This window comes from Podarcis liolepis (genome assembly GCF_965112155.1).
Source record: "Podarcis liolepis genome assembly, chromosome: 5".
Taxonomy (NCBI): domain Eukaryota; kingdom Metazoa; phylum Chordata; class Lepidosauria; order Squamata; family Lacertidae; genus Podarcis; species Podarcis liolepis.
Window position 1 is genome coordinate 87,651,215 of NC_139556.1, and position 12,694 is coordinate 87,663,908.

Genomic DNA, 12,694 nt, shown 5'->3' on the forward strand with positions numbered 1-12,694 from the left:
AATATTTAATAAAAACAATAAAAAGAGTTTTCTATATACTTTTATTATTGCAGCATGATTCACAATTGCAGAATTCTGAAGGGACTTGGCAGGAGCTAATCTGAATTACTGTGCGATGTTGTGTCACTTGGAAATTTGACATTCAAATTTAAAGTCATTGGAGGCCAAAATCAAAAATATAAATTTATTTCAGTATGGTATGGTTTTGTGATGTATGCTAAATTACAGAAACACAGATGGTCTCCATCTTTTAAGCAATTTGGACGATTTGAGTTTTGTAAATATTTGCCAATATTCATATCTCCTTTATAGTGTTCTCAATTTTGTTTTGGGGGGGAAAATCGGACGCTTATTTGATGCACTTACCTCAGCAGATACTTCACATCATGAAAATGTTTATTATGTGCCTGCCTGGAAAGTTAACTTTAATCCAAATTTTATTTGTTGCAATTAGATTTTGCTTTCTTTTTTATATAGCTCATATTAAAATGTATCTTATTTTCCAGAATGGTGAGGGAGGGAGGGGAATGAGGCATCAGCAATGTTTGAACTGAATGCTTCACCAATGCAGCCAATCTGGAGCTCCCAACCTCATCCCTCCCAGTAAGCAGCCGTGATCCTGTTGCCAGGAAGCTATTGCTATGGCTCTGCCCACCGCCAGGCAACGCACTGCTGTGTTGCCAATCTTATTTCTGAAAGTGGTTTTCTTTTAACAATGGGAGAGGAAGAAGTGCATTTTCTTTGGTTCTGTTTGCTAAAAGAAATTTAGCATCTCTGCAATATGCTAATTTCTATCATTTAAATCACATCATAGCCACAAGGTTCAGTGAACTTGAATATAATGTCTCTGCTTTGGTGCGGATTACATCACCACCACCACCACCACCATCATTATTATTTTCTAAATAAAAGCTTGTCTTATTCTTTTAGACATCTTTGGAGAGGCTGCTCAGGCTAATGTGGAATTTTTGCATGCTGTGGTTGAGTTTCAGACGTGAAGGCTATTTGTATATTAGTAATTCAGTACAGGAAATCGCTCCTAGAACAGCACATTTGGCAGCAGCTAGGGGCAGGTGCCTTTGAAAATACGTAAGTTGGGAAAAACACAAGGGAGAGGAAATTTGGGTATGTTCATACCTGCCCTCTCAAACAGTAGTCGTAGTAGTTTCATTACTAAAACACTTCCTTCTGATCTGTTCATGCTGACATTGCAGTGAGGAATACATTGCCCCTGTTCACATCAATATGTCTGCAGAGTTGCATCTGGACTGCCAATATTTTGCAAGAGGCATTCAGTCACATTCTCAAAATTTAGGTTTCCACAATCGAAGTGGGTTGAAGTGCTCTGGCACAACACATTCACATATTTATTTATTTATTTAGAGGAAAGCATACTTTTTGCAATTAGGGGAAATGATGGGAAAACGCACTAAAAAGCATGAGATACTAATAGATGGACAGGAAGACATATAACCTCCAGGCAAACAAACTGGGATGAGTGCTGCTTGTTGTACAAGCTCCCCACAAACCAGTCAGAATGAATGCTCAATAAAGGGTGGACACTGTATAGTCTCCACACACATTTTGTGCAAGCAAATCAGGATGAGCTGAAGGACTTCTACATCAACCAAGATGAGGCATATTATTACTGAACTTACTAATGGAGTAACTATTGCTGTTTGAGGGGATACAGTAGATGCAGATGTACCCTTAACTTGCCCACATCCTGATTTTCAGAGAAGCACTGTGGGACTGCATTAGAGTAGGTAGGTTTGGTGTGTGCATAAAAAGGGTTGCCAATTTCTTTTTTGGCAGTGCTTCCTGCAGACATTCTGTCTCTTTTAACAGGTCAATGGGCTGTATCCAACTATGTCATGCACAGTAGGTTAATTGAAATCAATGAACTTGACTAATGTATTTAATATATCTAGTTTGGCCCACAACTAGTAGTTTTAACATCACCTTCACAGAGTGCATAGTCCTGGTTAAATGCTTAATATATGTTTGTATCAGTCAGACACACCTATGCAGCTGGTTCATGGTTCACTTGTTTATGCAAACTGTGAGGTGGCGTTGAGTTCAAGAACAAAATACAACTTCATTTGCTTCAACAATAAATCAGGAAGAGTGCTTTTGACAGAGTTTTGTTCCCATAGGACATTCAGCTGCCCAGCTACCAAGGTGAAGCTTTCTCCTGTTGTTGTTTTTCAAAGACTATATCCTTAAAAGTAATCCCACACACTCACAGTTTTCAGAACTTGCTCTCCCTTAATGATTAATCCAATTTTTAGGGAGCCGTGCAGTTTCAAACCCTCCCCCAAGGCCAATAGAAATCTGAACCAAGTAATTTGACTGTGATAATTAATGACACAGGGTTATTATCTGAATACAAGACAGGGATCCCAAGCAGATGAAGGATTATCTGGGTTACTTTCAGATCTCAGGTATGCTCGTTCAGTACATCTGAACTGCTGAAAGCATCTTTGTATCTCCCACTTGCTTATTGCAGATCGGGAGAGTGCTGCACTGACCTGAGCATGGATGCTACATTTTAAACAGAAATATTAGCAAGAGAAAATCAATGCTACATCATACTTTCTTTCCACTATCTTATTGGATTTCCATGCTCCTAAGGGAGGCATCTGAAGCATGGGAAGGAAAAGTTCTATGCTTGCCAACCTTTTTCTGAATTTTTCTTTGTTCATTCATACCATTGGAGTACATGGTATTTACCCAGTTACAAAGGCAACATAGGTAGGTCCCTGCTCTCAATGTGCTTACACTCTAAGACAGATTGTGGAGCAGCAATGGAAAGAAGGAACAGACAAAAGAAAGCAAGGATGACCATAGGCAAACTGCATGTAAATGAGGGTGATGAGGACAAACAAAAGACTATATGGAAAAAGTGAGTTTTGGATTGTTGTGGACTTTAACTGTGTGTTATCTATACTTTTTCTATGTATACCACTCAGGGATCTCTTTAAGTGATCTATAAATTTTCTGTACATATATATATATTACTGAATATATATATATATAAAATATTATCATGAGCTAAACTGGAGAAGCATGAAAAACAACATGCTGTGCAGTTAAATATTCAAAACACACCATCAGCTTAAATAGCAGGAAATGAGCAGAGGTCTGTTCATTGCATTAGGCTAATCACCAGGGCTGGGTATGGTGCAATCTAGTAGTTGACACAAAGTACGAACAATCCCAGAGAACCTCCGGTTTAATTTTGAAAAGGAGAAAAAGTTCATTTTTAGAACTGCTGTAGAAAAAAAACTAGCAAAAAGCTTTTTCATGTTGCGTCAGACTGTTCATGTACACTATCTGCCTGCTGCTGCTGCCTGCTCCGACTGGCAGCAACTCTCTAAGATACCAAGGCCACACTAACTGGGGTGGTGTGTCTTGTTTTGGGAGATGATGATGATAATAATGATAATTTATATACTGAAAGATGGAGGGCACAGGGAGAAGGGGACGACAGAGGATGAGGTGGTTGGACAGTGTTCTTGAAGCTACGAACGTGAGTTTGACTGTGGGAGGCAGTGGAAGACAGGAGTGCCTGGCGTGCTCTGGTCCATGGGGTCACAAAGAGTCGGACACGACTAAACAACAACAACATATACTGCCTATACCTGGGGGTCTCAGGGCAGTTCACAGAATAAATGCCACACTGCCCTGCAGCCTCCACTTTGTTCATCCCACTGTCCCTGCCACTGGTAGAGAAGAAGAAGCAGTGCTGATTTCCAGCAAGATCTCACCAGAAATTAGGGCTGCTTCTCTACCACAGTGGTGGGTGCCTGTGGGGGTCACCTTGGGGGCTTCCACCATCTGAGGCAGTTGCTTCACCCCGCCTCATGGATGGGATGGGCTTGCACACTATAAATTACAATGGGAACTCTGTTTACAGTGTAACATTACTAGAAAGCTTGGGAGGGGCTATTTATAGGAAGGATTGTGGGCAGGAAGTGGGTGCTTAACTTGTTCTCTGCTTATTGATTTATCACTGCAAATGCCATTTAGAAAAGTTTTGTCTTCAGTTTTTTTTAAACCTGTCATGTGTGGGGAGAACCCTATAATAATAAATGGGGAGGGGATAGGAAACCTGGGGTTTTGACATAGGGGTGGCATATAATGATTGGATAGGAGTCTGTAAATAAACAAACAGCTGTCCCTCAGCTCTCCTTTCAGAGGTAAGAGCTGAAAGGCAAGTTCAGGAAACTGATCCAAACATGAGTACCGTAATAAAACTACATTGTATGCTAATGATGTAGTTTTTAATCCAGCATAATCTTTTTTTGCCCTTATGGATCTATTGAACAATTTTAACTCTCTCAAGATACAAAATTGCTTGATCAAAGTCCACATTACTGAATATACTTGATTTGATTAAAAAATGAAACTGAAGAATTGAAGAGCATAGCACAGCCCAGTGGTACAGTGACTGACTATGACCAGGACAACCCAGATATTCTTTCCTTTGTTTGATGTGTACCCCCCCCCTTTTATTTAAAAAACGGCTTTATCTGAAATAATGTTTACAGTAATAGTTGAAGACAATTTGGTAAAACTTGCTAAATATATTTTGTAGTAGCATGTTGCATTTTTAAATGTTTCACTTTTTGCATTTCTTTTGACATTTAGGCTTGTGTGCACACACACCTGAGTCTCCTAGGCTGCTTAGCCACAGACAAAAATCTCCTGACCTGAACTCCAACCTATGTTTCTGGGCCTCTCACATACAGAAAGAGGAGGAACAGAGCCGCTTTCTTGGCTTTTGCATTCTAGTAAATTCTTCCCTTATAGGTATTTAGGGCTACCTGGTTGTTATGGAAGTAAGAGGAAGTCCAACTTGCAGGCGGGTTAGGGAGTTACATAGCTCCTGGGACTACTTTATAATGCAATACTGTATATGAAAACATGGTATTAAATGACCACTTGAATAATTTTCTGTCTTAAAACAGGAATAGCACTGTAGAGCAGCTTTGGAAAGCAGCAGTTAAACTAGTCCCCGCTATGCACCCATGCTTTTTGTATGGATCCATTTCCAGGTGGTACAAGGGAGTTGTGTTTGTGTGTGTGTGTGTGTGTGTGTGTGTGTGTGGGCAGATTCTTACTCTGCCATACTAAATTCATAATTAGTAAGAGTGTACCTTAGAGGCCAAGTGCAGGAGAAGAGGATAATAGCTTGCTTTCATCTATTTTGTGGATTTTCATCATGGAGAAAACTTGGGCAGCAGCGGCAGAGAAACAAGCAGATTTTGCTCAAAGCTACGAAAGAGAAAAAAACAGCAGATTTTAGTTGCCTCCTCAGTTATCAGAGAAGCACAGGGCTGCTAACAATATAATATAATAAACATTGTAATAGTTAAATCACTGGCAAATCCAACACTGATAATTCTATACATAAAACAGCAGCAGCACTCAGCAGTACCTTGACCAAGAGACTTGGCTCCTATAACGTCTATAAGGCCTGGACAAATAAATGTATCTAAAGCACGCAACAATAGAATTACAGTTCTGACCTAGTCACCGTGTGTCATTTGGCAGGTGCTGAAAACTTCACTTTTTAGGAAAGCTTTTAAAACTGCTTCTACTACCACCACTTTTGCTGTGTTCAATATACTTTGCTTTGATTATGATGATGTGTTTACTTTGTTTCTTCACCTCCTTGCTGCTTGTGTGGTTTGTGGTTTTTTAAAAAATGGTTTATTCCCCCCCACTCTGCTTTATTTTTGTATTTGCTATTTGTAAATTGCCTTTGAGACCCTTTGAATCTCAATAAATAAATAAATATTGGGTTTACATACTAAAGGATGATGTGCAGCTTTTCCACTCCCCTCCTGTAGTGTCTAGCAACAGCTGTCACGTAACTCTTTCCATTTTTAAAATATATTTCTATTAATATGTTTCTTTTCTATTCTTCCCTTCCTTTGATGAGCGTAGGGTGGTATACATTTAATGCAGAAACTCACTATGTGCAGAAAATATGAAGATTAACCCTTCAACATAGGTTTTCTCCTTTAAGTATTTATCTCCATAACAACCCTGTGATGCAGATCAAGCTAACTGAGATGTGTGTTTTCAGGACCCACTCTATTACAGTGACTGTAATTTGTCTTTACTGTTTAATACTAAATTTCAAATTGTTGTAGCCTGCCCTGGGACTTGCTGGTGAAGGGTGGGTAATAAATCTAGTAGCTGTGGTAGTAGTAGTAGTAGTAGTAATAAATCACTGGCCCAAGTTTCATAGCTGAGTGACAGTTTGAGCCTGAGTCAGTTTTAGTCAATACAAATTGTGTGAAGAAAGTCATTTCCTGTAGTTTGTTCTCTGTGCAATGCAATCCTAGTTGTGTCTTAACTGAGTAGAGCTATTCAATGAGGAGGGAACTTTATACATACTCATAAGCAGACTCGTCTTTTCTGTTTAGGATGAGCACTAGCGCTGAAAACAAGTTTTGACACTAAACCCTCATAAGCCTGGGTTGAATTATGTCTTGTATTCTGGTATCCTTTTAACGTGCCACTCACCCACTTTCCTTATCTCTATGCCTTCCTGCGTTTCATCTGGGTTCTGTAACATCACAACAAATAAGGCAGTGGTTATAAAGAAGATGAAATTAAATGGACCAGAAAAAAACAGTACAGTAAGGAATGGATAGTTTCTGTCACTATAGTCAATTCTGCAACCTGTATAAGTTGTGGAAATCAAGGAAATGTGCATGATTCATTTTCTTCTCTAAAATTTATTCTGGTTATGTTATGGAGATAAGCAAGGACCTTTGCAGGCTCCTTTGGTTTAGGAGGCATTTGCCCATACACATTGCTCCCATCCCGCCTGTCATGGGACATATATAGAGTCTATAGCAGCTAGGGGAGGGTAATGGGCAGGCCATAGTCAGTGTATAGTTCCAGCTTAAGTACAATTAATAATTCAAATTATCATTCAAAGCAAGGGGAATGTCAGGAATAAATAGAAATGATAGAAAAAAGAATATATATATATATATATATATATATATATATATTGTTTTCGTAGATTTTCACGGGTACAGGAATGCAGGTTTTGGTGTCCTCGGGTGTCTTCCCGTGTAAAAGTTGGGGTGTCTAGGCGACGTTTCGACGAGGTCTCACTCGTCATCTTCAGGCTGGTGCTTTCGGCTTCTTGTTACTGGAACAGAGCGGGATCTCAGTGTTTGAGTTCCTATAAATACTGTAGAGGGGTGTGGTGTATTGCCTCAAAAGTTCTGGGCAGAGGGGAAGTTCCCAGGCTAGTGTTCTTTTCTTCTTTTGTTCCTTAATTACTTGAGGGATATCTTGAGTGATTTCTTGAGTGATATTCTGAGTACCACTTAGGTGGGTCATTAGGTGTGGATTAGTTGCTAAAGCCTTCGTGTCTTGACCTCTTGAATTTGTGAAGAGTTTTTCTGGGAAGATGGCTGTACTGCACTTAGTTGTGCTTTGGCTTGGCTTCGTGTATAGGGGCGAGCTGTGGTTTTGTGCCCTGTGCCAGCCAGATCTGTGTAGGGATTGCAGGGGGGTGCAGCATCCGGAGTTGTCACTATGGTTTGGTTACTGGATGGTGTCTGTAATTTATCTGTGGAGAGGGTCTGGGTTTGGGTCTGGTGTGGTTGATTGGTGGTGGCGTTCTGTGTGCCTCTGGATCTGGTGTCGGTTTTTGTGGGGAGGGCTAATTTCCAGATGTCTGGCAGGCGGGACGTGTCGTCACGCTTGTTCATGTTGTGAGGGTGTTTCTCTATCTCGATGGCTTCCATGATTATTCTCTTGTGGTGATGTTCCATGTTAAAGAGCAATTTGGAATCTGCAAAATTAATTTCGTGTCCTGTTTCTTTCATGTGTTGGAAAAGAGAGGAAGATTTTTCTTCTTTTTTGACGGCATTCTTGTGTTCTGCGATACGTGCATTTATTCGTCTGTTTGTTTGTCCAATGTACGTGGCTGGGCAGACTTTGCAGGGTATTTCATAGACCCCTTGGTTTTCCAACTGGATTTTATCTTTGGGGTTTCTGAGGATATTGGCTATTTTTTGGTTGGTGCAAAAGGCTGTTTTGATATTGTGTTTATGGAGGATTTTGCTAATTTTATCTGTAGTGCCCTTGATATGGCCCTCCTTCCTTATATCAAGGGCACTACAGATAAAATTAGCAAAATCCTCCATAAACACAATATCAAAACAGCCTTTTGCACCAACCAAAAAATAGCCAATATCCTCAGAAACCCCAAAGATAAAATCCAGTTGGAAAACCAAGGGGTCTATGAAATACCCTGCAAAGTCTGCCCAGCCACGTACATTGGACAAACAAACAGACGAATAAATGCACGTATCGCAGAACACAAGAATGCCGTCAAAAAAGAAGAAAAATCTTCCTCTCTTTTCCAACACATGAAAGAAACAGGACACGAAATTAATTTTGCAGATTCCAAATTGCTCTTTAACATGGAACATCACCACAAGAGAATAATCATGGAAGCCATCGAGATAGAGAAACACCCTCACAACATGAACAAGCGTGACGACACGTCCCGCCTGCCAGACATCTGGAAATTAGCCCTCCCCACAAAAACCGACACCAGATCCAGAGGCACACAGAACGCCACCACCAATCAACCACACCAGACCCAAACCCAGACCCTCTCCACAGATAAATTACAGACACCATCCAGTAACCAAACCATAGTGACAACTCCGGATGCTGCACCCCCCTGCAATCCCTACACAGATCTGGCTGGCACAGGGCACAAAACCACAGCTCGCCCCTATACACGAAGCCAAGCCAAAGCACAACTAAGTGCAGTACAGCCATCTTCCCAGAAAAACTCTTCACAAATTCAAGAGGTCAAGACACGAAGGCTTTAGCAACTAATCCACACCTAATGACCCACCTAAGTGGTACTCAGAATATCACTCAAGAAATCACTCAAGATATCCCTCAAGTAATTAAGGAACAAAAGAAGAAAAGAACACTAGCCTGGGAACTTCCCCTCTGCCCAGAACTTTTGAGGCAATACACCACACCCCTCTACAGTATTTATAGGAACTCAAACACTGAGATCCCGCTCTGTTCCAGTAACAAGAAGCCGAAAGCACCAGCCTGAAGATGACGAGTGAGACCTCGTCGAAACGTCGCCTAGACACCCCAACTTTTACACGGGAAGACACCCGAGGACACCAAAACCTGCATATATATATATATATATATATATATATATAAATCTATATAATATATATATATATATATATATATATATATAAAATATTTAATATAATATATATTAAAAATACCAGTCAAGTTATCCTGAAGGGTTTATAAGGAACTCACTAGTGATGCTGACAAGGGGAAATAGTAATTTCTGTTCAAGCACAAAATAACCTATGGCAGAAAAAGGCTCGGCTGTTTGAAACATAGGGTGTAAGTGCCAAGCAGAAACTCAAGAACAATTCTGGAATATGTCCAATTAACCCTGCAGGTTAAGGAGTGGACATTTCTGATAACTAGGTGGGGAAATGGGAGTGAAAAGATTCCTCGGTGTTGTTTGCTGCTGTAATGGCTTTAGAGTACCAAGGACTACACTGAATTTATGAAGGAAGTTTTGTTTTGTTCAATGGAAATTATTCCTGTGCATAATTATTTGGAAGTAACATCAACCAAGTTCAAAGGGACATAGTAAGTGTGATTAAACTTGCATCCTAAACATCAGCCTTCCAGAATTTGATAGTGGAGTTTGGGACTAGGATACTGAAATTAGGGATAGGGGTAGTGCCCCCTTCCTAGTATTTACAAATATATTTACAAAAAAGTAACAACTTCATAGGTTAGCTGCCCAAAGATGATTATTCTTGTCAGACATTTATTCCGGTTTTCCCTTGCCAGAGGGGCTCCTTTGCTCTTGGATTGAAATTCTAAAACTGCATCAAATCCAGTTGCAACTTGTTAAAAACCGGTATTTTGTTGGAGGACAACAGATGAGAGTTCTGCCAGTTTGGTTCTGGCAGCTCCACATTTGAAAATGGAAATGTGCAACACTATGAGAGGATTTTGTTTAGAAGATCTGGCCAAGTTATTCAAAGAGCCACATGAGGTCCATTTGGGGAAAGGGCTTCAGCTTTGGGAGATAAAAGTTAGGCAAAGCAAAGGGACACGGCTAAACGAGGTGCAAAAATGTGAGACAGATACACTGGTCCCTAGGCCAAGACTTAGGTCCTTTACCCCTTTGAAATAATAAAGTCTGGGCAAAGTTAATGAAGCAGCAATATTTTATTGAAAATAAACACTTGCAAGTGGTTGACCTGAAAAGGCAGGCACACACTTTCTTATCAAAAACATGAATATTTACCGCATTTTTCGCCCTATAGGACGCACTTTTCCCCCTCCAAAAATGAAGGGGAAATGTGTGTGCGTCCTATGGGGCGAATGCAAGCCTTCGCTGAAGTCTGGAGAGCGAGAGGGGTCGGTGTGCACCGACCCCTCTCGCTCTCCAGGCTTCAGGGAGCTACCTGCAAGCCTTGGGAGCCGTGGGAGTTCCCGCCGGGCTCCCAAGGCTTGCGGACAGCAGCCTGCAGCCCAAAACCTGGGGAGCGCAGCGGAGAATGCCCCAGACTTCGGGCAGCTCTCCACAACCCTTGGGAGCCCGGCGCGACTTCCCGCTGGGCTCCCTAGGCTTGCGGATAGCAGCCTGTTCTGGGGGCTGGGCTCAGGGGAAGCTCGGGCTTCCCCAGCCCCGCGCCTGGGGGGGGAAAAATAATTTCCCCCCTTTATTCCTCCCCCCCAGAACTAGGTGCCCCCTATGGGGCGAAAAATACGGTAAACCTTTTTCCCGAGCGCAAGTCCCTCTTTTGCCACTCACTAGGAAGGGGCATTCGAAGTTCAACACCTATCGTGTCCGTCTATTGCTATGCAAAATCCAAATCCCCACCCCCTCTTTCATCCCCCAAAGCCACTTATTTGGTTAATTTTTCCCATTCCCCAAAGCCCCTAATTTGGTCAAGCCTCTGTCCCCTTCATACTGTTTTAGAAATAAGGCTAGGTTCCTTTATTTCACTGAAGTGTGTGACACCGTGACCTGTTTCAGCTACCTGTTTTGCAAAAAGCCCCTGGCCACGGTTGCTAAAGTTACTCTATTTCTTCAGAACAACTTATCTTTCTCAAAAAGTTCCCAGCCTCAAGGTTTCGAATGAAACAACACCCAAAGAACATGTGACCACAGCTAGTTTGAAATATGCTACCAACAGCTACTCCACATCCTGGCTGCAATTTTCCTATAGCCTTACACACCCCTGCTGCAATTTTCTTAAAAGCCCTATGATTTACACGATTAAGAAAAACATTTTCCTTTTCTGCAGGAGCAAACCGAAAAGACAACATATACATTTCTCACAAAAAGTCTCAGACTATAAGGTTTGAATATTTCAACTATAAAGATCACCGCATAACTGGGGCAAGTTGCTCATTCTCCCAACTGATATTATATCTCCTTATCTCACTCTGCACACCCACATCCTTCTGCTTTTCTCTCAGATAAAAATGATGGGTGTGCTGCTGATGGGATCCAGCGAGCAATTTTATTGTTAAGGAGAGGGTGAGGCGGGAGATCAGGCCTGCCCAAACGTACCCATTGCTTATGCAGGGCTGGCCCATCCATTAGGCAAGGTGAGGCAACCGCCTCTGGCGGCAGGATCCACAGGGGTGGCAGCAGCAGCAGCAGAGCCCCATGATGTAGATATTTATTTCCCACCTACCCACCCCCTTGTTCCTGATGTAAAAAAGGAAAAGGTCCTGATGTAGATCTTCCCTCACGCCTTCTTCCCTGGTGCTCAGAAGGGCGCCATTTTGTGGTTCGCCTCAGGTGCCAAAATGCCTTGGGCAGGTGACATTTATGCCAGAAAGGCTTTGTTGCGAACGGCGTTCCCTCAGGGGTGAGGTAAAACCTATGAAAAGTGGGCAGAGAGCAGGTTGTCGGAGGGGGCATGTGTATTCGTTATATTTCCTCCCCACCCGTCTGCGGCGGCGAAGGCCACCAGAAGTGGCTCAAGACCACGGCTGAGACGACCAAGTGCTGAGGGAACGTGTGGGGAAAGTCTTTCCCTCCTTTAAAAATAAATAATAATAATATCCATGCGAGACGGCTAATGCGATATAAACTGAACAAGACGTGAGCCCCCTTAGGGGCGCTCAAAATCAGACGGCGGCTTCGATGGGCGAGTCAGATTAAACGCCACATGAAACAGGCCGAGAAATCAACGACCAGAGGGCTCTGAGGGCGCTTCCCTCCCTGCCTCCGAGCCTCCACCGTCAGACCGGTTCTGCTCGCGGAGCGAGGCCCGCGAAGCCCCACCCAGAGCCGCCTTTGGGAGTGGCCGCCAGTCAAGCGGCGGGCACCTTTATCCTAGGCAGGCAGTCCGACCGCCTGCTCGCTCGCACCCCCGCCGAGCCCAGCGTCTTGCTGGGTCACGGCGTGGGGCTTGGGTGGGTGGCTGCCTGCAAGTTAAAAGTGGCCGCGGAGGAGCTCGCCTGCCTTCCTTCCCGCCCCACGCGAGCTGAACTCTGAAGACCCGCCCTTAATCCAAAGGCTCGCTTTAAGAGATGACAGCGGAAGATCGGCTTGCGTGTTTGACAGGGTTTCCTCTGAGTCGGGAACCTCCTTTGGGCGCGAGGGATTCGTGAAGAG

General features: G+C 42.7%; 1 protein-coding gene and 1 long non-coding RNA gene across 4 annotated transcripts in view; one reads left to right on the forward strand and one right to left on the reverse strand.

Moving 5' to 3' along the window:
• The window catches only part of LOC310707460, a 35,330-nt gene extending 22,783 nt beyond the window's left edge, over nt 1-12,547 (reverse strand). For both annotated transcript variants that reach the window (XR_014526466.1, XR_014526467.1), the window contains exons 1-3: nt 11,639-12,547; nt 6,541-6,583; nt 5,163-5,280 (exon numbers count right to left, since the gene is read on the reverse strand). This is a non-coding gene — a long non-coding RNA (uncharacterized lncRNA). The remainder of the gene's footprint in view (nt 1-5,162; nt 5,281-6,540; nt 6,584-11,638) is intronic.
• GPR160 (G protein-coupled receptor 160) overlaps nt 1-12,694 on the forward strand; it is a 31,999-nt gene that overhangs the window by 9,224 nt on the left and 10,081 nt on the right. The window lies entirely within an intron of this gene.